This window comes from Lissotriton helveticus, chromosome 8, assembly GCF_964261635.1.
Source record: "Lissotriton helveticus chromosome 8, aLisHel1.1, whole genome shotgun sequence".
NCBI lineage: Eukaryota > Metazoa > Chordata > Amphibia > Caudata > Salamandridae > Lissotriton > Lissotriton helveticus.
The window spans coordinates 644,922,016-644,947,989 of record NC_136069.1 but is presented as its reverse complement, the minus strand read 5'-3'; the positions used below and the strand labels follow the sequence as shown (position 1 = coordinate 644,947,989).

Here is a 25,974-nt window from a genome sequence, read left to right as displayed (position 1 = left end):
GGAGGGCGGGGGACAATTGAGCAAGGGCTAAATCTTTCACTAATTATCTCTAAATATATCCATGCAAGGAAAACAAATCTGTATGTGACCTATGTGGACCTCAGCTCTGCTTTTGACTGCGTTTTGCACGACAGTCTTTGGCAGACGCTGAGGGACATTGGGCTGGATAATAAAATAATTGTATATATCAGAGAACTCTATGTGGAGGCAGGTGCCCGAGTTAGATATGGTCAGAGGGGGGAATGTACAGACCTTTTTAAGATTACCAGAGGGGTAAGGCAGGGCTGCATCCTGGCCCCCCTGCTTTTTAACTTATATATTAATGGAGTGGGTTCTTGCCTAACACACCAGTACTATGATTACCCCGTAATCCAGGGCAAGCCCATTCCTATTTTACTCTATGTTGACGATGCGGCCATTCTTTCACAGACTAAAGTTGGACTCCAGAAAGCCGTACACAGCTTCACCAATTGTATGAACGATAGAGGGTTATGTGTAAACGTCTCGAAGACGTTTACTATGTCGTGTGGCCCAAAAAAACATAGACAACCATGCCCAATTGTTCTGAATAATAGGAAGGTGGAGTTAGCCGACATCTTCTGCTATCTGGGGATCCATTTCGATAGACAAGGCACCTGGAAGCCGGCCGTGAAAGCACGGGCTGTGGCTTTTAACAGAGCAGTCGGGGCTCTCATGAATTTTGCGAAAAAAATAGGAAATAGGCCAGTAATGGAGCTCCTCCGAATATTCAAATCGAAATGTGTGGCCATTGGGACCTATGGGGCTGGTATCTGGGGCTGGCAGCAATTGGAGGAGATCCAGCGAATTGAGAACAGGTTCCTCCGATTCATAACTGCTATGCCAAGGAGCACCACGATATATGTATTACATGCCGAAGTGGCTCTCAATTTTATCATGGATACCATAAAACTTGCCCCAGTTTTACTTTGGCACAATGTTTGGACCAATTTTGCCACAGAATTGAATAGACTTATTATAAAGGACTGCTTGAACTGTGATGGATGGAAAAACATCAAATGGCTTATCTATGTTAAGAACTTTGTAGCCGAGATTGGTCATCCTGAATACTTTACGGACCCAGCCTCATTGGAAACTCTCCCGCGATCTACGTTGAAAAAGACATTGCTGGAACACCTGGAAACACAAAGGTGGAAGGGCGTAAGGTCAAAAAAATCGGTCATGAGCCACGATGAAGTAACATCTCAGAGGGGTCTACAGTTGTATCTTGCATTAGAACACCCCCTATATCACCGCAGGCTCCTGACTTACTTCCGCCTGGAAACTTTTTATAGACTCATATCATTCCCAACCTGCAATGACTGGGCGAGGGGAAAAAAGCTGTGTCCTTGTGATGACAAATCATTTCAATCAAATATACATTGCACTTTGTTCTGCACTTTATATAGCCATCCACGACGACACATTTTAAAGCCTTTATTACTAACTTGGGGCCTAAGGAATTCAAGAGAAGCTTATAATAAACTTAGGTCCTTAGATGAGTGCATCACTATTAGTACAGTGAGCCTTTTTCTGAACACTATTTTAAGAGTGAGAAAGTCTATTGTCATGGGATAATAAGAGTCAGTGAAATGTTTCTTTTATAATCATATTTTATCTTAACTGTCTGTACTGTTTTTAGCCTTTTTTTACTCTTTTAAAAGAAGTCAAACCTTAGTAATGTTTAAATTAGAATGAAATATATGACATTTTAAAACTGTGATTTGTATTTGTATACTTTTATGAATTGTTACTTCAATTCGAATAAAGTTTATTTGACTTTGACTGACTACCATGTCAAATGACATTGCCTGAGAGGCTGAGTATAAAACACTTCATAAGTCTGCAAGTGCAAGTGCTCCCTATGTTAACTTGATGTACTAATTAGTTATTCCATGATTGGGTTATTTGATTTGCCTGTCAGCCCCTAGTATAGTGCACCATGTGTGCCCAGGGCTTGTAAATCAAATGCTGCTGGTGGGCTCGCAGCACTGGTTGTGCCACCCACACAAGCAGCTTGTACAGTATGTCTCAGGCCTGCCATTGCAAGGCCTTTATGCAGTCTAGTACTGCCATGTAGACTTGGCAAGTGCACCCACTTTCCAGTCCCTAAACCTTCCCTTTGCTTCATATTAGACACCCCTATGGTAGGCCCAAGGGCATGGAGCATTGTACGTATAAGGTAGGAAATGCTCTAGTGTGTGTAGCATTTCCTCATAGTGAATTACAGCCATTATCGTTTTTCATTATTGAAGGCTACCTGTTCTCCATAGGCTAGAGTGGGCAGTTAGATTATTACATTCTTATAATCCTAACTGACTCAGGATACATGGTAGAAATTCGAATTTAATATGCCTGAATTCAGAGTGATAAGATACATCTTTTAGTACAGAATGTTAAAGTTGGTTTTCATATTCTGTGCTTGAAAATACAATTTTTAAGAAAGTGGGTTATTTCTGGCCCAATTGTCCAGGCCTGTCTCTGCTAGGTTGTGTATTCCTTGTCTGGGTTTGTGAGTGAAAGGGCGGGGGGATTCCAGGAGAAAGGCTGAGGCAGCCCCGTAGTGAATAGAGATATCTGCATCTAGATGGGAGGGAGGAGTTGCACCTGGGACCTGAATAGGGCTGGGCCTTCCCTCTACAATGCTGGCCCCACCTCCTGTGGCTTGTCTGATGTCTCTGCCCTGCACTGTGAAAGGAGAGAAGGAATCTTGTCAACAAAGTGCTCCAGAGCTGTATCTTCCCTCCCCTGTGCTGGCTCCACCTCTTGTGGGGTGGCTGATGTGTCTGCCCTGCACAGTGAAAGGAAGAAGAGAGCCATGTAAACAAAGTGCTCAGGAACTGGTTTGGACTAGGCAGAGGCCTCTCTGCCGCTCTGCCTTCAGAGAACAAAGGATTTTGGGGTATAAATATTGGGACCCTGATCCCAAGAAATTAAATCTCTTCTGGAACAAGAAACCTTTTGCCAAGGAGAAGAACCAAGGAAGCTGCAGGAGTTTGACTGCCCCTCTGCCAGTGTGCTGTTTGCTGGGTTGGCCTGCAGTGGTTGCTTCATTGCCAAGGAAAGGAGAAGGAACTTTTTAAGGACTTTCATCATCGACAGAATATTCTCCAAGGGCTTTAACTGTGCTTGCATCCTGCTGAAGTCTCAGGGACAAACGACTTCATCTCCAGCTCCCCCTGTGAATTTCCTTGTTGGGAATTCTATCTACAGACATTTGCGTGTCGCTGGGAGCTGAAAGCGCGATGCATCGAGAGGAAGCGTGCTGCCGCCGCAGCTGAAATTGTCGCATCGCCGGAGAAGCAAGCCTTCGCCGCATCTCCCTGGAAGCGTGTGTTCATCGAAGCTGCCTGCTGTTGCATCACAGGAGAAGTGTGACGCCATTGAGAGAGTTGCCATCGCATCACTGGAGAAGCGTGTTGCAGGGCCTGTTGCGGCTCCAAAGTACAGAGCCGTCGCAAGGCTGCCTGGGCGCCTACACATCATAATCGCAGCGTCATCACATCGTTGCATGAAGGGCGCCATCTTCTCGCATCGCAACTGAATCATCGCATCACATCAAGGTGCCATTTTTCGCATCGCAACAGGCCCACAGGCCGAGAATCTACGCATCACCTCCGCACCGGTAAGGATCATGACGCATCCCCTACTCTGCGCAAGCATTGAGGGACGACGCATCATTTCCACGGATCACGGAACCGACGCATCTCCCCTTTTGCGAGCCTTTTGTTTACTTTGCTTTACGCATCCAGGTACTTTGTTGAGAACTTTGTCGCAATTATCATCAAATTGAACTAAGTAACTTTTATCATCTTTAAAGAAACCTTAAGTGTAGTATTATGGATTTTGGTAATTTGTGGTCTTGTGTTTAAATCTATATAAAGAATACTTATTTTTATAAAACCTGTGTTGTGTTCATCTGTAGTGTTTTCACTGTGTTACTGTGTATATTCACAAATGCTTAACACACTGCCTCTGAGATAAGCCCGTCTGCTCGTGCCAAGCTACCAAGGGGGTGAGCATGGGTTTTTTAGGAGTGTAATCCCCTTATCATGACTTAGAAGTAAGGGTCCCTATTTGGACAAAGGTGAATACCATTGCCAACTACAGACCCCCAGGTCTAACACCTACCCAGAGCTCGATGGGTTGTTGAAGGCCCAACCGCAGCTACAGGGGGGTAAGTTTTGTTTAAGAGTGTGTCTGTGCGCTTAAACTGTTTCCTCCTGTCACAGGCAGCATTTTCCTTGCAGATGATGATGGGGAGTATAGATATGCGGATGACTTGTATTAAAGCATGTGTTGGTAGTGAAGCTGCAACCATACTGTTCATACTATACTTATATCAAAGATCGAACAACAAGTGTAGTTAAATGACTTATTTTGTACATGTAATAATACCTGGAGGAACGGTGTGTCATGTCACATACACATGCATTGTGTGATGTGTTTATGAGATGTCACACACAGATCATTTATATTTTGATGTTTTGGAATGTTGCTCACACAGTACAATGTATGTTGTCAGAGAAAATTTCAGACATGTGAGATTGCTTGCATTGCACAAAGGAATCAAGGTAAGACACATAAGTTATACTGATGATCTGATGTAAATGTGTCCATGTGTATATTGTCTAATTGTACAAGAGAATGAAAGGCTATTGAATACGTTTTTAAGTTATTCACGATGGATGATCTTAGTTCTACAAATGATAATATCTCGTACTTTGTCTAATGTGCAATTTACATTCCAGATAGATGACATGTTGATTTCCTCGCAGAGACAAGTGTGTGGATATATCTTAGTTACTTGGTGAAACATAGTCATAGAGATCTCCCTTCATGGTAAATGTCATGATGTCATGACTATGTTGTAGAATGATGACGTAGTGAGCATTATGACTCAGGCACTGGACCAGAATGTATTGTTTTAAACATTTTGTGGGCTCAGTTCTTGAGGTATTTACAATGGTCTAGCATTTTTGGTAGTGGGAACATTTAGATTGATTTGTGTGTTATGTACATTTTTATGGCCACGGATGACCCCTCATGTTGGATTCATGGGACTAAGCTGACCAAGCTAGGCATCCACTGTCAACTTTGTTTTGAAATATGCAAGGCTGGGGTAGACAGTCAGACCATTGTGAACTGGGTATGTCCCTTGTTGTAAGGGCATTTGTGGCCCTGTCAATATGTCCTGCTTCTGGCCAGGCAAGGTGGGCCATATTGTTACTATAGAAGTTATGAATATAGTTCACTGTGTCCCTTGGAGGATATTACAGCTGTGTTATGTTAGTAAATGAACTGTCTTCAGTGTCCTTACACCTATTTCATCTGTCTTTTCAGCATCAACAGAGGCAGGCAGAGGAGATTTGCTGGAGACATTGAGGATACAGCTGGCCAGAGTGGCTCTGGTCAGGATACTGACAGCGACGGAGTCACTGGCACAGAGGTTGAGGAGCGTGCCAAGGAGGAACAACTTTCGACCTCTTCATCTGATTCTCCTCAGTGCCCACTCCGTGGAGTTGGTGGACAGCCAGGACTTGACACCACATCAACATTACCTGCCACATCTACTCTCTTATCCAGCCTCCCTGTTGGTCCCCACAAATTGGTCCGGCTCCACAACCGTAAGCTGTGGAACGTCTTCTTTGGTCCAGGCACCTCATCGCCTGCCCCTGTGGCCCCAGCTGCCCTGAGTGAGGAGGCTATTGACGTCCTGAGATGCATCTCTGTTGGGCAGGATTCCACTGTAATGGCCCAGACACTGGAGTTTTTGAGGGGAATTCACAGTAGTATGTCTGCACTATAGAGGTTGTTTGTGGCTTTGGCCTCCTCACTGATGGCAGCCTTCCCCTCAGCCAAGTCTTCCAGCCCACCTCTTGCCTCTTCCCAGACCCAACACCCTGTTCCCATACCTGTCCCTTACAGATGCAAACATAAGCAGACATGCATTCCAACGTCCACATGCACCACAACACCTCCAAATGCAGAACAAATAACATACATGCACCCACCAAATATACACTCACCACCCTCACAAGGGCCAGTCCACACATACAGACTGAGCATGCACCAACAGACACAAGCCAGACACAAACAACAACAGACTTCCAGACACGAACAACAACCACCGGCACACCCACAACAGTGACAAACAGTCCCTCAACCTCCCAAAAACCACCCCCTTGTCATCCCACCTGCCCAGGATCCCATGGATGCCCCTCCTGTACCTGGTGACATTCTTTCTGCCCCAACCACTGCCCTACCTTCTTTTAACAACCCAACCTCATCCAGTCCCGACCTCAGTTATCTCCTAGTTTGCTGTTTTGAGGTGCCTGGCATGCCCACTAGATGCCCTTTCCTGAGGAGATTCTCCAAGCAGTGTCATGTTTGGGAAGTACTGTGATGCAGGAATGTGCTCATGCACTTTGCAACATTGGATTGGCCATTGGCCGTAAAGGTTTGTTAACTATAATAAAATACATTTTGGAAAAGGGGGGAGGGAGTTGACTCTCCCATCCTGTCCTTCACGCAGTTTTAATTGTATGTGGTACCTGAAGTACATACTTGTACTCTGATGTAATTCTTATGGGTATTGGTGTTCCTTTGTAAGTGGTAATTGTAAAGTGATCATTGTACATGTTGCAGAGTTTCACTGAATCATAGGATATGTTCATGGATTGGACTAATGTCCTGTAGACCGACTGATTGTGTCTTAGCAGTGCGTGTTTTTGCATGAGGTATTTCTTTTTATTTTACGGTCAGCAAGAACTTGCTTACTCTGCTCCCATTAAGATATGTTGATTATGTTTTGTTATTTGGAGTTCTCAATGTGTGCCTCCAGACAGGAAGTGCATCCGCATTGCTTAGGATTGTTTGGGTCTGCATGTACATGTGTGAAATGGTCAGTGTGTGCTTTTCGGCTACTTACAATTGATGTCTGACAGATGCTGTGTTTACTATTTGTTTGGCTGTTATGCACTTTTAAAAATCCTACACATGTGTTCAGTTTATTTCTGTGTAACCTTTCTAAAAAACATCTGTGCTATTTTTGGGCCTGTGCTTCTGTGATTATTAATGCATGTGATAGTTGGTTTGTTGGGCCACTGGCTTGGATTGTTTTGTTACCTTAAGTCATAAGAATTCAGTGGGTTACGTTTAGGATATGTTTCCCACTGCTTGATGGCTATGGCATTGTATGACTTGGCTTTTTATGTGAGCGAGGTGTGTGAGTGTATTTTAACATTATGACAGATAACTTTTTTTTTGGACTGAGTTGTTGCTACTTAAAATTACTAAGGGAGATTAGATGTGTGCATATAGTAGGGTCATTTTGAGTTACGTCTTTTATTCTGAGATAGATTAACAAGGCCTCATGGTAGTTGTACTCATTTCCCAGAGACAAATTGGATTCTTTTGGTTATGTTGCAGTGGATGACTGGGGCAGAACTGTGGGATTGTGCAAAGATAGCTAGCTTCACCGTTGTGTGTGATATAGATTGGTGTGTATTTTTTGAGGTGGGGATATTTTGTGTCATGAATAATGCCAGCATTACTTACACGTTTGTGGTACTGACACATGGAAGTGTGTTGACTGTGTGCATGTGCTATTCAAATGTTTGTGTTGTCGAGTGCACGTTATAAAATTTACAACACAGTTTTGAATTTGTGCAGTGTGAAATATGGACCTGTGACCTTGCTAAATACAGATAAATGAAAACTACATTGTGTGTTCCATTGCGACGCATTAATTTTGCATGGTTCACAATGGATACATGGAGTGATGACACTCACCAGCGACGTCGTCTTCGACGCGCTCTTCTTTGGACAGTAAGTAAGTAAGTAAAAGTGTATAAAGCACTCGATTGCCAAGGCGTCTTGGCGCTAAGATAGCATAGATATCGGAAAGCCCAGAAAGAGAAGGTTGTTACTTAGCAGGGAAGAGCCAAGTTTTCAGACAGGTTCGAAAGTGTGTGGACCAATCGAGATATGATATTAAGAGGCAACTCGTTCCATAGTTTTGGAGCTAAATGAGAGAGACTTCTGCTACCCCATTTTGTCTTCTTGACTCTTGGGCCCTTAACCAATGATTGGTTTGCTGACCTCAGGTAGCGACCCGGAGTGTATCATTGGAATAATTTGATATATTCTGTGGGTCCTCCACCATGTAAGGTTTTATAGTTGCAAATTCAGTTGCAAGGTGAGCAAAGCGCATTAGCTCCTCTACGCAGTATATGTCGTGACACTCATAGTGTTCATGTGTCTCGCCCTTTTTTAACTAAGTTATTTTTCAACTCCATTACAGGTAGGCTCGCTGGCATCTCTCATGATAGGTAGCAATATTTTCTTATCATCACAGGTACTGGCACTTAGTTGATGAGAATTTTAACCTTGACACCAAAAAACACCCCACCACTATCGTCTTGTCTTGTTCATTTACTCACAATGTAGATGTCTATTCTTCACAAATGCACTTCATCCTCACTTTATTCTAGATCCCACACTCTTGTTTTAAACCTAGCAGACAATGGACTGTGTACTTCAATAATGACTCACCATTACCCCTCACTGACAACACGCCACAATGAGGCATACAAGCCTCAGGTTTCACACATAATGTTGTAACTATACATGGTCTTAATATAAATAGTTTCATGACGGTTCCTATAAAATGTTCATCCTATCTTTTTGGTGCTTCCCGTCATTGGTCAAGAATTCTAAATTGGTAGTGCTCTGCAAGTGTTCTACCTTGAATAAACGTAGACTTGCAACATCTTGGAAACACATTGTGATATATGCTGTTTTCCATGTTTAACTCCAGCACTGAAGAAGTCAAGGGTTTCACACCTGATTGACGAAACACGTGTTGGCTGGCCTGTGAAGTAACACACCATCAAATTAACATTCCACGAAAGAACATTTTGTCTTCATTCTTAATAACGATTACCTTTGTAGTGTTCATCTACTCATATGCATGTGCACAGGACCTGTTTTTGTGTAATGGAGATAGTATTTAGCACCCAAGTATGGAAAGCATGGTTTATACAAATCCTGGGCAAAGCACTACGCTACGCGTGCCTAGTTTGCGAAGTTTCCACTACTTAGCACTAGGCAAATTGCACATAGCACAGTGCAAACACGTGCAGCGTAGCGTAGTGCCGCGGTAATTTTTTGCTTGCTCGCGGCCCTCAACGTCAAGTTGGCGACCGCAGCAAGCAAAATGACATCCCGGCAAGATTTTTTCCTCTTTCACGATCAGCAACATCAAGTTGCCGATAGCGAGCGTGAAAAATAAACCACCCGGCGAGATTCTCAACGCGGGGAGGTCAGGTTTCTCATTGCGAGTGGTCCCGTATGCTCGCGATGTGAAACTACCAGTCCGCGTTGGGAAAGTTGCCGCTCGAGTAAAAATCTACTCGAGTGGCAGAAAACTACAGTTCGGCATCTTGCACAGTGCGAACAGGCTACAACGCAGTTCGTGTAGTGCTATGCGTAGCTTGCTTATTGCGAAGTGCACTTTGCGTAGCTTCGCATAGCGCTACTCCATGAACTACGCCCAGCCCTAGTTTATACACTTACCCTTGTTTAGGTCAGCTAATTGGGATCTGGAGTAAGTGATTTTCATTAAACGGGCAGGCGTCCTAGAGCATGGTGCACTCCGGGCGCCGAAAGGCGCAGACGGGCTTGCCATTGGTGCGCAGGCGGCACATCTGCTGCGCGGACGCGCCATCATTGCATTTTTATCCTCCCTGTGCGTGAGAAAGCATTAGCACGCTGACCATGACTAAGGCGGGCCCGCTTTTACATACGGTCACCGCAGGTAATTTGATCAGCCCAGTGCACTAACCCCCAATGACGACTTCAATGCAGATTGCAGGTAGGCAGATTGTTTAAAACTTTAAGAACACAGCATAAACACAGTAAAACAATTTAAAAGCAAGAGGAGTGCGAGGTAGGAGCGCAAGCTGTACCAGCTGCACAGCATGTCAGTTTCCAATATTAGACTGTTCCCGAGTCAACCCAATCTCTATCTATGCTGCGCGGTCGGGCAGCATTGTATTTTTATCCTCCCCAGTGCGTGTGAAAGCACTAGCACACTGACCTTGATTAAGGCGGGCCCGCACTTACATACAGGCACTGCAGGTCATGTGATCTGCCCAGTGCACTAACCCCCAATGGTGACTTCAATGCAGATTGCAGGTAGGCAGATTGTTTAAAACTTTAAGAACACAGCATAAACACAGTAAAACAATTTAAAAGCAAGAGGAGCGCGATCTAGGAGCACAAGCTGTAACAGCTGCACAGCGTGCCAGTTTCCAATATTAGACTATTCCCGGGAAAGCCAATCTCTATCTATGTGAACCATGAGGTAGAGCAACAGCAAGACAGGTAGGAGAGCCTCCATGTCAGCACAGGACGTGTGGCTGTGCGTACAGGTGAGTTTTAGCCTTACATCCCTTCCTTTCTGACACTTCTTGCTTGGGGGTGGGACTGCCGTACTTCCGCCGGCTGTGATGCAACTCGTAATGGGACGGAATGTTGGAGTGGCAGTCGGGGGCTCATTGGCCCTCACCGGTCTGAGATAGCTGGCGGTACCAGTGGAGCAACAGTGGTCTACAGCAGGCCTTTGGTTGTAACTTGTAATAGGGCAGTCGGGACCGCCGGCTAAACTTTCATCTCCACGCCACCACCGAATGGGTGGTCCACGGACCGCCAACCTCATAATTAAGCCCTAAGAGTTGGGCATATGGAAACAGTGACATTATCTTATCCAATTAAAGGGGCCAGGAGCAGTGGCCAACAGACCAGAAAAAAAGATAATTTCCCCATTTAGTACTAAGGCCTGAAGGATGATCTCAGGTAAGGTCTGCAGGAAACATTTACTCTACCCATTACTTACTCAGTGCTATCAAATCTGTTTTGTCACCTAGACCATTGATTGTCAAATTCCAAAGGCAACAGGAAGAAACATGATTCAAGTTTCGTTGCTAACTTCAGTCTGAGAATGAAAGACAATAAAATCAATGGATTCCATGATACAATCCAAAGAGATTGAAAGCCTTTAAGATCCCTAGAGTGAGGAAAAAAAAGAGGTGAGGTATATGATAGGTCAAAGGCTTTCCTTATGCTTGAAGTGCCTTTGTTTAGTACTGCTCTATCATGCCTCAGCCCAAAAGAGTTAATGCTTTGAAAAACTAAGGGCATCAACAGATGGAGAGTAGTGACAGTAAACGGTAGCAGCTTACTTCAGTAACCCATAGAATTTCATGCAGTATCACTCAAGGGCAGTTTAACTCTGTGGCTCTTTAGTGTATACCATTACCTTCTAAATTTTATGTGTAAAACATTTAACATGACATTTGATATCTATTGCAATGATACAAGGATCATGGTCTGTCCAGATGATGGCAGAGGTAACAGATTAGACATTGCTTATTGCTTTACCCAATAGCTGGAATTAATGGGTGAGGGAAGGCAGCCTCTACCTTATTGGCTCAAAAACTAAAATATTACTTTTTGGTTAATTTATTATGCTGCAGTTACATTTTCATTGCCCCCCTTCTCTGAGTGCTTCACCAATCACAGCTCTCAAAATATGAAACCAAGGATCCATCTTTTACCCTGTACTCTCTTTTACTCTATAAGTCACAGCACACACCTTCACTTTCATACCTTTAGCAAAATCACACCAATCTAAATCACTCAGAACAAATTGAACATAGTTCACTCACTGATAATGTTGGACCTGGCCCTCTCTGGATGGTCACATTCAAATATTTTGCCTTCAGACATCCACTTTTTGCTGAATTCATTTTTGTTGGCCTTAGGCGACTGTGCACTGCTTACCAGTGCTTGTGCTTGCTCCCTAAAACAAGGTAACATTAGCTTATAGCCAATTGGCATATTAAATGTACTTTTAAGTCCCTAGTAAAGTGGGACTATTTGTACCCAGGGCCTGGAAATTAAATACCACCAATGGGCATGCAGCACTGGCTGTGCCACCCACTTCCGGTCAGATAAAGGAAGAGAGGAGGAGACTCCGGCCCGATCAACAAACCAGGTCCAACAACAAACCCTTTCTCTCCACACCCCGTTTTGCAAAAGCTAGAATGGGAGAAAGAACATTCGAGATTGGTATCACCAAATGCTGGAAAAACCTCCCTCCCCATCTGTGCCTGATACAGTACGAACAGGAATTCCGTAAGTCCCTGAAAACCTGGCATTTTAGTCAGAATGACTAGTTCTGCGCTGCACCTCACCTTCCCTTCTGTCTGCAATAGGGCCGGGACACCCCGTGTGGGGTAGCTGCGTGCTCTACAAGTGCCTTTTATTATTATTATTAAACATGTATCAGGCCTGCCATTGCCGACACTATGTGTGCAATTTAAACTGCCATATCCACCTGGCAAAAAAAATACCTTTTGCAGGCCCAAACCTTCCTTTTTAATGCATATAAGTCACCCCTAGGGTAGGTACTGGACAGCTCAGAGGGCTGGGTGCAATGTATAAAAGTACGACATGTACCTTTGAGTTTTACTAGTCCTGGCAGAGAAAAACTCTTCAAGGGCCTATCTCTCCCATAGGGTAACATTGGTGTTACCTTTATTTTTTGTTTTGATATTTATTGAGCAGAAAACACAGAAGTCATATAAACAATTCATGCATAAGTGATCAGAGTATAAGTACAAGGTAAAAAACACTACATAATAATTAATCTTGCAATTCATCTACATTAAAAACATTAATTCATAATCCAATTTCTACAGCACCCATAGTTAAACAAGAATTTCATACAATAAGAATAAATAAGACCATAGCCATTGCTTAAATCTATTAAGCTGTGTTCCCATTTTTCCCCCAGAGAGGAGATTTCTCATATTTAATTTGCATGAACAATCAGAGAGTAGTTTACCCACGTAGCCCTAAATCTACGGAGTGCCCCTACCCTTCTTGCATATGCCTCCTCAAACTGATTGGTCCGATCCAACTTAGAGAGCCACTGACCAGTTGTTGGTATCTTCACTGATCTCCAATTTTGCAACACCAGGGATTTATACCTGCTATTGAGATGAAAATAAAGTATTGCCGACATTTTGTCAGCTGAGACCCTGTATGAGAGAATCCAAATACGAGCAAAGATGTTGAAGGAAGATTGGCATTGACATACAGTGGTTGAGAAACCTAAAAACCTCCTCCCAAAAGTGCTGTAGTCTAGGGCATGTGAAAGATATATGTATCCACTCTCCCGCACCCACCATCTTACATCTACAACATTGATTAGGAGTGAATGGGAACAATTTATGCAATCTAAGGGGAGTATAATATGCCAACCATCTGGATAGAAAAGACATTCTCTTGAAGTTGGCCACTCTTAAACCTTTGATCTCAAACTCGCAAAATAGCTGCTATTCCTTACTAATTAACCAACGAACTGTTTCCTGATAAATTCTTGGGAGCATCTCCTTAATAAGCTTATTACTAGCACCCTGGCATAGTAGCCGGTGGCAGTTTCCAACACCACACAAATTCATCTCATACAATGCCCTTACTATTACATTTACCGCCTCATCAATCATTGTATAGTTATTCTTAAGGAAGCCTGAAATTTGCTTGAAGCTTAACCACAAACATCGACTTTAGGTTTTGACTTTAGGTTTCCTGAACAAATGATTCTAACGTTATTAATTGGGTAGAGTTATAAAAATCGCCTAGCTTCAATAACCCTTGTTAGAAATGGGATTTCTGGTTGGCTGAGGTTTGCGCCAAAGCTAGGCAGAAAACACCACTCTAGTCAGGATAAGGGAGTTACACTCCTAAAATAACCACAGCTCACCCCCTTGGTAGCTTGGCACGAGCAGTCAGGCTTACATCAGAGGCAGTGTGTAAAGCATTTGCACATAACCAATAGTAATATAGTGTAAGCGCTACAAAAGGACACCACACCAGTTTAGAAAAATATCTAACATTTTATATACTTAAACAAGACCAAATATGATAAGAATCCACAATACAGTACTTTAAAAATAGTTGCGTTGCAAAATGTCTTTAAATTGCCAAGTTACGTTGAAAACACAGTTCGTACGAGTCGGTAGCTCGGTCTGAGCCTACCGTGATGCTGAAAATAATAGAGTCACACAATTACAACTGACAGCGCCAGTACAGGCCAGCAACAGTGGGACAGGTTCGTTCAAAGTACCTTTCTAAGTGCGGCTCAAACGGAGGTGCGAGTCGATCTTGGCATCCATCGCGGTTGCGATGCGAAGTGGAATCGGTGCACGGTGCGGTGCCTCTTGATGCGGTGCGAGCAGCGGCTCAGTGATGATCGTCCAGAGGGCGAGGGTGAGGCCTACGCTTACGGTGCTGGGCGACACGGTGCTCGATGCGGTGCTGGCAGGTCGCGATGCAGGTGACAGAGCCGGTCGCGGCGTCCGTCCCGGTTATGGTGCAAAGTGGAAGCAGTGCATGGTGCGGTGCCTCTCGATGAGGTGCAAGCAGCGGCTCGGTGACGATTATCCAGACGGCGTCGGTGAGACCAAGGCGTGTGGTGCAGGCGAGGCGGTGCTCGATGCGGTGCTGGCAAGTTGTGATGCAGGCGACAGAGCCGGTAGGTGGGAAATGCTGCTGGCCGAGCTGGACAGATGTGCGTGACGAGGCGGTCATGGGTGTCGAGCCAGCGGCAACCGTGTTGGTAAAACCAGGCCAGCGAAGTGAAGCAAGGTGAGGCGATGCGGGTCGTGGTGCCTATCGATGCGGTGCGAGCAGCGGCTCAGTGACGATTGTGCAGCCGGCGTTGGTCAGACCAAGGGGTGCGGTGCAGGGCAAGACGGTGCGGCCTGCATTGCCTTCAGGACACAAGGCTAGCAACGGAGTAGGTTGACAGAGTCGGTCGCGGTTTCCTCTTCTCTGTGGAAACTGAAACAATGGTTCCAGGAGTGGTACCAAGAGGTTGGTGAAGCCTTTGCACTCCCTGAGACTTCTTAACAGGAGGCCAGCTCGAATTCAGGCCCTTGGAGATACTCAGCACAAGTAGAGAAAGTTCAGTCCAGTCCTTTCACTGCCCAAGGCAGAAGCAGCAGCTGCAGGCCAACCCAACAAAGCAACAACACAGCAAAGGGGCAGGACTCCTCCTGGCAGCTCTTCCAGTTCTTCTTTTTGGCACGTTCCTTTATTCCAGTCAGATCTGAAATCTTGGCGTCTGGGCCCCAATATTTATACCATCAATTCCTTTGTTCTCTGAAGGTAGAGGGGCCTGGACCTAGTTCAAACCAGTTTGGGGTGCATTATGCCAGGGTGCGCCTCTCTCTTTGTCGGTGTGGGCCAGGGTCCTCTACAGGTGGTGGAGCTACATTGTAGAAGATGAGCCCAGCCCTATTTAGACCCAGGTGCTACTCCTCCCACCCATCTATGTGTAGATGTGCCTATTCAGCCCTGCTGACTCGCCCTGTCTCCCCCAGCCCCTGTCACTCACAAACCAGACAGCTAATACACAAGCTAGCAGAGGCAGGCTGGATGGTTAGATCAGAAAATACCTACTTTCTAAAAGTGGTATTTTCAAACACAAAATGTTAAAACCAACTTCACTTAAAGATGTATTTTATCATTCTGAGTTCAGGTATACTAAACTCAAATGTCTACCATGTTCACTGAGTCAGTTAGGATCATTGGATGTAATGATGAAACTGCCCATTCAGGCCAATTGAGAACAGGTAGCCTTACAATAGTGAAAAATGAAGTAGGCTATAATTCACTATCAGGACATGTTATACACACCAGGGCATGTCCTACCTTTCACATACAATGCACCCTGCCCATGGGGGTACCTTGAGCCTACCTTAGGGGTGACTCTCATGTAGAAAAGGGAAGGTTTAGGAATTTGCAAGTGTGTTTACTTGCCAAGTCGACATGGCAGCCCCAGACTGCGCATAAGCTCTGCAATGGCAGGCCAGAGTTACACTTTACGGGCTGTTTGCGTGGGTGGCACAATCAGTGCTACAGCCCACCCACAGCATTTGATGTGTATGCCCCAGCACCCGCAGTGCACTTTACTAGGGACTGCCACATAAATCAAATAGGCTAATCATGGAAATACCAATCCACAACACATTTTACACAGGAGCACTTGCACTTTATAACTGGATAGCAGTGAGGAAAGTGCGCAGAATCATTACATCAGCAAAAACAGAGTCAAAACCGGGAGGTCAGAAAGCAAAAAGTCAGGGGAAAGATGCCAAAAGATGCCAAGTCTAACAACTCTAAATTATTATAAGACTGCAACACCCATTGTGTAAGCTGTTGGCCCCATATCTCACAGTCTTGAAGAGAGGCATATGCATGACGTGCTGGAACATTATATGCTTTATAGAAGTGCTGGGTATATATTGCTATTGACATTATGACCTTATATCTTGTTTTCTTGGGTAGTTTCGTTGAACGAAGAAAAACTGGTAGCTTGGTTGCACTTTCTTTCAACATATGGTTTAAGATAAAGTTATCATATTTCAAGGAGGGTGCTGCTAAATGTACTAGCTGGCTAACTAATGCTGCTTGGTAGTAAATGGGAAAGTGGGGTAATGCTACTTACCCCGCTCTGCGTCTTATTGAAGAATGTATAGAATAACCTGCGCTTTTTTTTCCCATTTAAATTCACAGATAACTTACTCCAACTCTTTAAAATATGAAATTGGTACATTCAGAGGAAAGTTTCAAAACAAGAATACAAACAAGGGGAATATTGACATTTTAACTAGTGAAACCCGACCCACTAATGTCAAGGGAAGTAACATAGTAACATACATCTTTCTAAAAGCCTTTTTGCCTACCTGAGAGTTATTCCATAACTGAATTTAAATAATTAAGAAAAATAGGCTGATAGGTATAGCTCTAGGTATCGTTTGGGTCGTTGTGGCTACATTTTTTCCCTGCTTGTACTTGAGCCTCTGTAGAGTTGAACAGAAGGAGCTTGGTTTTGGCCTTGTTAACTTAATACCCACTCAAGGTTGTAAGCGTCTGAATTTCCTCCAACAGAGCCTGGATATTAGACTTTTCCGTCTTCAAATACGGAATCATATCATCAGCAAACAGTTTGATTTTGGCCATCCCCGTTATCGGGGCCAAAATTGATGAATTGGAGCGGATTTTTACTGCGAGTGGCTCAATGAAAAGAAAGAATAAGAGAGGAGACTGGGGGCAGCCCTGACAGGTGCAATGCCTGATCGCCACCTCTCCCATCAGTTCTGCATTAATAATTATCTTTGCTATAGCCCCTTTGTATATTTACTTTAACATCGCTATCATGCGGGGTGGAAAACCAAAATTCCCTAAAATAAAATGAGAGCCTTTTAGAGAGGTATAGATTATCACTTAGTTAGCATAAACCCCTGTGTAGGCCCTTCTGTTCAAAATTATAGGCCTTGGTTAGATTGGCCAGAGTGCTGCCATTTTCTGTTAAGCAAGCACAGAAGGCATGTCTGATCAAGATTTTATTCAGCTCCACCGACTGCGAGGATTCTTGCTCCAGTTAAGCCCCCACTCTACTTGTGTGCTAAAGTTCAACTTCCACCCTATTCTTTCAACATACCAAGGGCCACATCCTCAAACTGTGTATGAGAAAAGGGGAACTTTGCCCCTCAGCTATGTCAAGCTGGAGTGATGGATGTGGCAGCAGGTTGTACAGATTGGTACATACCCACATAAATGTAATCCCTTTGTGCAATAAAACGCTTTTTCTGCCGCCCAAAGCAGAATTTATGACAAGCTTCCAGTCTACGAGGCATGACCTTTAGTCTAGAGCATACGGGCCGCAGTGACAGGAGAGGGCTGCACTTGATTGTATGGATGGGAAACGTACGAATTAGACCGTAAGTGACGTAGGTAGGATAAGTGGCATGGGGTTGCGTGAGATGACGTTACCATAGATTTCTCACCGCCTTAAAGCATACAAAAAGGAGGTCCACAAAGACCTCTTTGAACTACTCCTCGTCTGTACAAAAGTGTCAGACAGTGAGTTTTTCCCAAGGGTTACTCGAGAACCCTTGTACTTGTACATGTACTTTAATTGTGCTGCTTTATTTTATACTCTGCAATATAAAATGTTAGACTTGCTATGTACTCTGTAACCCTGTTTTTTCCCTCTATAATCTTTAAAAGTGTTTATATTGTATTTTCAGGATTTCTCACTTATAGGCAGATGTGACTATTCCCAGATAAAATTTACTTTGCTTTTTGAATGTATTTTGCCTTGATTTATAAATGTGTCTTTAAGGTTTACACTCAATGTGTCTTAAGGTTTAGATTCTCTTTCTAACTATTCAAAAGCTTACATGCAATCTTCAGTAAAAACAATCTGGTCCAAGTGGCTATCTGAGAATGCGGAGCCCAGGATACAGAACTGTGATTTTTATGCCCTTATATTGAAGTTTCTTGTCGTTGCATCTTCTTAATAAAACTGTTAAACTTTCAGCCTCAGTTTCCACAACTCACATATCTGATTTTTTCTATTTTTAGAGCAAGCGTTCCAGTACTCTCCAGTACAAATTAGGCTACCCTTTGTCCCTAGCTCACTCTCACAATCATCCCAGCGCAGGCTTTCTGAGCCGTTGCGCCCAGCCCCATGCCTTTCTATCCCGTAATAAATCTCCCTCTAACAATTTGGTGCCGTGACTTTCGGAGAGCAGTAACCAACTGACAGGAAACAGAAGGACACATGTTATTACTGTGCCTCTTGTAAAAACAAAGTAGGAAAGACTGCGTCTGGCGTCTTTCAATGCTTATTTATTGCTGTGTCTCTCTGAAACAAGGGAGGGCCTCTGTCGAATCTAACAGATTGTCAGGGAAAGGAAGGTGGGTTTGGTACCTTTCAAGTGCTTATTTTTTGCTTTTTTAAGGGATCCTCTGTACAGTAAACAGGGAAGGAAAAGATTGGAACTTGCATCTTTTCAATATTTATCAAATTGTGATCCTCTGTATAGTAAACAGGGAAGGATACCCTCCATTTCAATAGTCAATGGAGAAGAAGCTAAATCTGAGATCCGCGTAGCTAATGGTATTTTAGATGTCGCTTATGTAAACAATTAAGTGATTCCCCGGGAAGATTAAGTGGCTTTTTGTCATAAGCATTGCGTTTTCGCCAGTTAAAAGTGGCTTTTTAATTTTTTGTTTATGTGTACACCATTATCATAGGAAGCACCTTTAGCGCCCCCTAGTGACCGCAGTGCGCAATTTTTGGGTAAAAAGTTCAAACACTAAAAACATTTGCATTTGCTTTTCTGTTTTGAAACACATGTACAAATGTTCGGTAATTATTAGGCATTGTCAGGACTGTATTTTATTGCTTAGTACCTAGTGGTATAGATATATAGAGTTTTTTTTATTAGGTCTAAAGGTGTAGCTTTTTTGTGATTATTGTTTTCTCATGGTTATTGTATTGGAAGTCACTGGCTGTTACAGAGGCTGACTCTAGTGAGACTATAATATCTAGGCACACATTGATTGTTTTTTGTTGATTCTTTTTTTGATTATAGTCACATGTATATTGATTGTAAAAGAATATTTTTGTGACTGGCCCCATACCAATTCCATCACTTAAGGGTAAGGGCCCGCTTGTAGGATGCTGCTGCAAAATATTTTGTGAACATTATTGAAGGCCACTGCCAAATGCAGATTACTGGTTTATCAGTGAGATTCAATAACTAGGGAGATTGTAAATGCATTTATGTATCCCCATGTGTATTGATCTGCCACTGATTAACTGAAAAGATTCTGTAAGCCAAAGCACCTTGAGCGCCACAATTGTCACAGACATACTATTTTAATGCTGCTAGTTTCCTGGGTGCATATTTGTCAATAAGGATTGCCCCCACCCCCCCATCAGCACTGCAGACTTCGCTAGGAAGAGCCAGAGAACATTCAATGGGTCATTCAAAATAACTAGGTGTCACTTAGGTCTGCAGAAAATGTTTTTCTTTTAAACAGCATTTTTTACACAAATGAATAGAATACATGGTTACAAAACATATAAGCATATTTACAAAAGAGCCAGGTAAAAGGAGAATAATATTGTCAAATTCATTGCCACCAATTGCCCATCCCCAAGATAACTCTAGTAGATGAGCAGACATCCCACGCAAAACTCAAGACTACAAATCACGGTACACTTAGAGAACGGCTGTGTTACTACCATTTCTGAGGATCTAACACCATCATCTGTTCAGGTCTCGCCCCTAACGCAGTGAGTATCTGTTTCCAGGGTCCCTCTTTCGTTCTTGTAGAACTCGCCCCTAACGCATACAGTCATCTGGACACTAATATCAGCCCTGGGAATTGACACAACAAACCTGCAGCGGGTGAGACTGACAATAACACCTAGTGGAGTTACACTCTTACTACTTTCTACACACAACGCAGAAGAATAATGCCAACACCCACTGCCCCTCCACCAGCTTATGACGCATGTGGTATGTACCCAGTACTGGTCATCAAAAATGACCTAGAACTCTTATCAAATGACCAGGCAGCCATAGGCCATGACGATGTCTCAGTCCCAGACATCTCAGATGATTCACGAGACAGTAGATCAGAGAGTACACAGGGCTCAGCATCAGGAATGCCAGGTCAGATTGAGACGCTATTTACAATAAAAATGACACATGCTTCAACTGTGCAGCCCCTAAGTGGGAAGAGGACCCAGAGAGCAATGGGGCCTCCGGTATCTCACAGCACAGCTCCCACATGCCACTCCCCAGACTTAACCGCCCATCCCCCACATCCCTCACTGAGGACCATAATCCCTCAAGAACAAGAACTAGACATTATGGGCCATTCCGATCCCCTAGCCAGCAGCATTACAATACACAGACACATTATAATGAACACTGGTCCCAGGCGAGGGGAAGAACACCTGCTACAATTCAATGAAGAGAATAGGGACAGCGAAAAGTATCCCTCTGAGGTAGTAACTGAGGAACATATTAACAGTAGGAGAAGACAGAGAAGAACAGAGATAGAAAATATTGCAGTGTTAGGTAATGATGGGCGGCCTGATGACATCCCACAGGAATATGATGTATCAGGTACAGAACGCCTGCGCACAGCCAGATCTAGAGCACTGCACCGCATGACCCTTAACAGGCCAAGAACGCTACTGACCAATGGTCTAATGCCAAGTGAGATAGTAGTACTTGGAGGAGGGTCTGACTATTATGTCGATCCATTCTCAGGTAACTTGGCAGGCTGGACAGAAGCTAATGCACCTCAAATTAAGGTGTGGCCCGAGAAGGATCTTTTAAACAAGAGGAAATGGCCACTGCTGAAGAGTGTATCTTGCAGAGGGCAGGAGACAAGGATTGGGACTATGAGTACATACACCAAGGCCTAAGGGTCTGGCAGGAATACGCACGCAGTTACGGTCACACAAAACCTACAGCGGTAACACACCAGCTGCCCCTGCTGTTCAAAAGTATCAATGACACCCCCATCTCTGTTTCTTGGTCCCTAATGGACAAAGAAAATTTGAAAAATGAACTCCTACCCCTCACAGAGGGTGCGGGAAAGTGGATACAAGCCTTTGAAAAGCACACTGCAGGTGTGTCATTGGCTATTAGGGATGTAAAAAGTCTGCTGACCTCCCTGATTGGAGAGGATGCAGAGGATATGTTTACACGCATCGACACAAGACTTTCCACCCCTAATACAAAATTAGATGGTGATCCTTTCAATAAAATAAGATCAGCGCTATGGAATGAACTGCGCCAGAAGTTTTCCGATTTCCCAGACATCGGATCTCTAATGTCACAAACAAGGCAATTAGCAATTGAAAACACAGGTGCTAAATTAGTACAGCAAAAATTAAAGGAAAGAGAGGCTCTTAACGCAGTTATGGTAGCCACGCCAGTGAGTCAAATGAGTTTTCCACAAAGTGCCTTGAATGTACTAGGAGGTAACACACAGGTAACAGCACAACACATACAACCGCAGCTACCTCAGCAACACATGCCTGTGTACCAAATGGTGCCCCAGACACAAGCCCTTGTACCACAGGGAGCTACAGTACTGTCCCCATCAATTCGTTTTCACAGGGCACCATCCAGCAGTACCAGGCTGGAGGATATTCAAGTTAGGACAGGCCACCGACAACTCTAGTGTGTCCCGTGTTGTCATGTCTCACAAACATTAGAGAGGACCCAGTTGTGCATGTCATGATTAACAACAACACGTATAGTTTCTTGATTGACACAGGTGCTACATTTTCCTGTATCAGGGAGGGAGCACTGCCCATCTCCAATCAAAGTGCAAACACACTGGATTTCTCTGGGGCAATAACAAGGGTCCCTTTTCACCGAGCCTGTACCAATAGAAATAGGAAGTAAATGTATTCAACAGCGTCTACTTTACACAACACAGTCCCCAGTAAATCTCTTGGGACATAATCTCATGGCCAAATTAAATATGAGTATATATTTTCATGAGAACGGCACAATGACTTTCTCCATTCCTGATATACCACCGACAAGAATGATGGCTGTCAAACAAAAATTCCTCAAGATATGCAGTATTTTTTTATCATAGGCCTGAAGAATGCCCTCTTCAGTGTCCCATTGCACGCTGACAGCCAGTAGTTATTCGCATTTTCACTCAGAAATAGGCAGTTCACATATCAAAGGTTACCTCAAGACTACTGTGAGTCCCCCAGTAGGATCAACAGTTGTCAAAGATGATTTGTCAAACTTCCAATGTGACAGCACTCTGCTACAATATGTTGATGACATACTCCTCTGTAGCACCACAGAGCAAGAGTGCCGACAAGATACAATTGCTCTACCTACGATACTAGCACAGAGAGGTTACTATGTAGAGAAAAAGAAAAAAAAGAAAAAAAAAAGAAAAAGAAAAAAAACTGCAATACTGTCAAGAAGAAGTGCAGTATCTAGGTCAGATGATTTCAGCATCAGGAAGAAGAGTTACCCAGGAAGAGTAGAGGTAATAAGGAACACTCCAGAACCTCAGACAGTCAAGACATGCAAAAGTTCTTAGGACTAGTGAACTACGTCAGACAGTGAGTCCTTGATTATTCTACTTTCACTGCACCATTCCTGAAAGCTGTCAAAATGACTAAAGACAGGCATAACAAGATTGACTAGACACCTGAAATGTAATCAGCCTTTGTAAAATTGAAAGATGAAATTGTGAATGCACCAGTGTTAGGCTCTCCTGACTACACAAAGGAATTCTATCTGTTCACTCACTGCAATGGACAGGTCATGACAGCAGTCCTCACCCAAAAAAAAAACATGGACCACAAACCAATTGCATACTTCAGTGGCATGTTGAACTCAGTGATGAGGGGCCATTATCCCTGTGATCAGGCCTTAACGACCGCAGCATTTGCTGTCGAAAAGAGCACCCCCATAGTCATGGGCTCCCCTCTGACACTGTATACTGAGCATGCTGTCTTTGCAATAATACAAAAAGCTAAAACGACCCTTACCACACAAAGAGTGTCGGGATACGAAGTCATACTGTCATTGCCATCCTTGAAGGTTGTAAAATGTCACACTGTGAATACAGCCACGTTCTTTGCCCAGCCTATTGCCACCACTGATGATGACACTCATGATTGTGCCACATACTGCCCAGATGAGTCAGGAACAGCAAAAGAGGACCCATTACCAGACAGTACAGTCTACTTTGTTGATGGTTCTTCTACCATTGATCAAAAGACAGGAATAAGATACACAGGAGCTGCAGTAGTCAGAGCACAACAGAATAACTCCTCAGACTCTCTAGACATTGTACAACAGATAGCATTGCCATCACATTACTCAGCACAAGCAGCAGAGTTAGTGGCACTGATTGCAGACCTCAAACATGGAGCTGATGGAAGAATAACTGTATACTCTGATTCTGCATTTGTTACCACAACAACACATTCCAGCATATTGAGATGGATTTCTCAAAAAAAGATGGCACACCTGTTATGCACAAACAGTTACTTCAAGATTAGATCCATTGACACTGCCAACAGAGGTAACTGTAGTAAAATGTGCTGCACACATAAATGGCCAAGATTTCGTGTCCAGAGGAAATTCCATGGCAGATTGGGCTGCAAAAGCAGCAGCCAGAGGGCCCCGACCTGTACAATCTCTATCCCCAGCACAAAATGACTGTGCCCCATGCCGCTTGCCCACAATGCACTCTCAGAAATGCAGGAAGGTACACAAAATACAGTTGAGATGTAGTGTAGTTCCTATTATCCCAATAGGCTCTGCGCATTGGAATAATACCTTCAATAGTATAGACCTAGGACGGAGGTTAACTAGGTCTTCTACTGACGATATTAGACTTAAAGTTTTGTGTTTGCCAGCTAGCTCAGAGTTCACTAGAAACTTTCTCGAATAGGCAAGGAGGATTTTAACCTCCCTGGATAGACAAGAAGGGATTTAGTTTCTGACAACCATAGAACATGACAACTTTGCTCTCCCCTAATCAAGAGTGTATCTCTAGAGTCGTGTGAAAACAAAAGACAACTTATTTTACTCAGTCAGTTCAGTGCATTCTTAGTTTCACCAGATTGTAGAGAAAAGGAAGAGACGGGCGTGTTCAATAAAAGATGTTATTTATTGATCAGTCTCTTTTCTCGTACAAGAGAAATGAATCGATATTATTGTAATACTTATGGTTAAGTAAAGTGCATACAGTAAAAGCAGAATTATAAAATAATACTGTAAAAGCATTGATATGGTTTCTAAGCCATAAGATATTTAAAATGGATAAAATAGATACATACATATATACATTTGACTAATCGTACTCAACTGGTGCTTCTAAGCAGCACAATGGTACAGCACCCCACACAGTATATCATTTACAATAACATTGAATGCATTCTTCAAAGAGACAATTCAGTAGGACTGGAGGTTCTTTTTTTCTTTGCTTTTATTAACAATTTTCAAATTTTAAAATGAAGAAACGTAGCCAACGCGTTTCGTCCGTAGGACTTCTTCAGGGCTACAATAAACAAACATACAAATACATATATTATACAAAAAGCTATTTACATTTTAAAACATAAATTCATGATACATTTTCTGATTATGAAAAACAATTAAATCACATCATGTATTGTCACATAAGTGTCCTACTGATCCGAATGATTTAGCAACATTTTCAGGTTTCTTAAAGAGTAGAGGACAACAGATTTAAATCAACTCGTTCACTAGTTTATTTGACTATCTTTATAGTGACATATAATTTTCTTTATCAAAGACAGTCATTGGCATTACATAAGCTAAATTCCCATCATTATTGTGATGAAGCTGGTCATGCTCTGCATTTAACTAAAGTCAAAGAGGAACTGAATTGTATGGAGACCCTATACTGTGATTTTTATAAAGATGAGAGGAAAAATGGAGATAATATCAACATAGGATATATTCTTACCGGAAAGTTTTTCTACGGATTTCAGTGTTGTCACACAAATCTTTTTATGGGGCATTTGCCATCACGATTTTAAATTTTGTCAGTAATGATCTATTAACAAAAGGAGATACAGAGATTTGTGATGGTACATATATAGTCGTGATCTGGTAGTTTAAGCGCCAATAGTATCATTAACACTAACCTTTTCATATATGGCTGTTTTGAAAAAGAATATTTGTTGTTTCTTATTATTTTCTAGTTAGTTGAGCATCCAGGGTATACAAGGCATAAGTGGCCTGATGGGAGAGGAAACAAAGAGAAGGATGCGGTCATGTGTTGTTACTAATCACACAGTGTGCGAGAGTGGATAGTGATTGCCGGTTTATTTAGTTGTGGCACATACCTCTCAAAAAAGGATGACAGTCAAATCCTTCCGTTTATATTGCGCTCTGGCCATGTGGAACGCATCTATTCACTGTCCACACCCCATCATTTCTGAAGTGAAAATATTTGCAGCATAAAAATGTCCTTTGAACTAAAGCT

At 43.2% G+C, this 25,974-nt stretch overlaps 1 long non-coding RNA gene across 1 annotated transcript; it reads right to left on the bottom strand.

Annotated features, from left to right (window-relative positions):
• Positions 1-24,930: 24,930 nt before the first annotated feature.
• Positions 24,931-25,722, bottom strand: LOC144771734 (uncharacterized). Its single transcript, XR_013599454.1, has 3 exons — positions 25,634-25,722; positions 25,453-25,542; positions 24,931-25,020 (listed from the first exon to the last, which is right to left on the bottom strand). It is a non-coding gene; the product is annotated as an uncharacterized LOC144771734 (long non-coding RNA).
• Between the last annotated feature and the right edge of the window lie 252 nt (positions 25,723-25,974).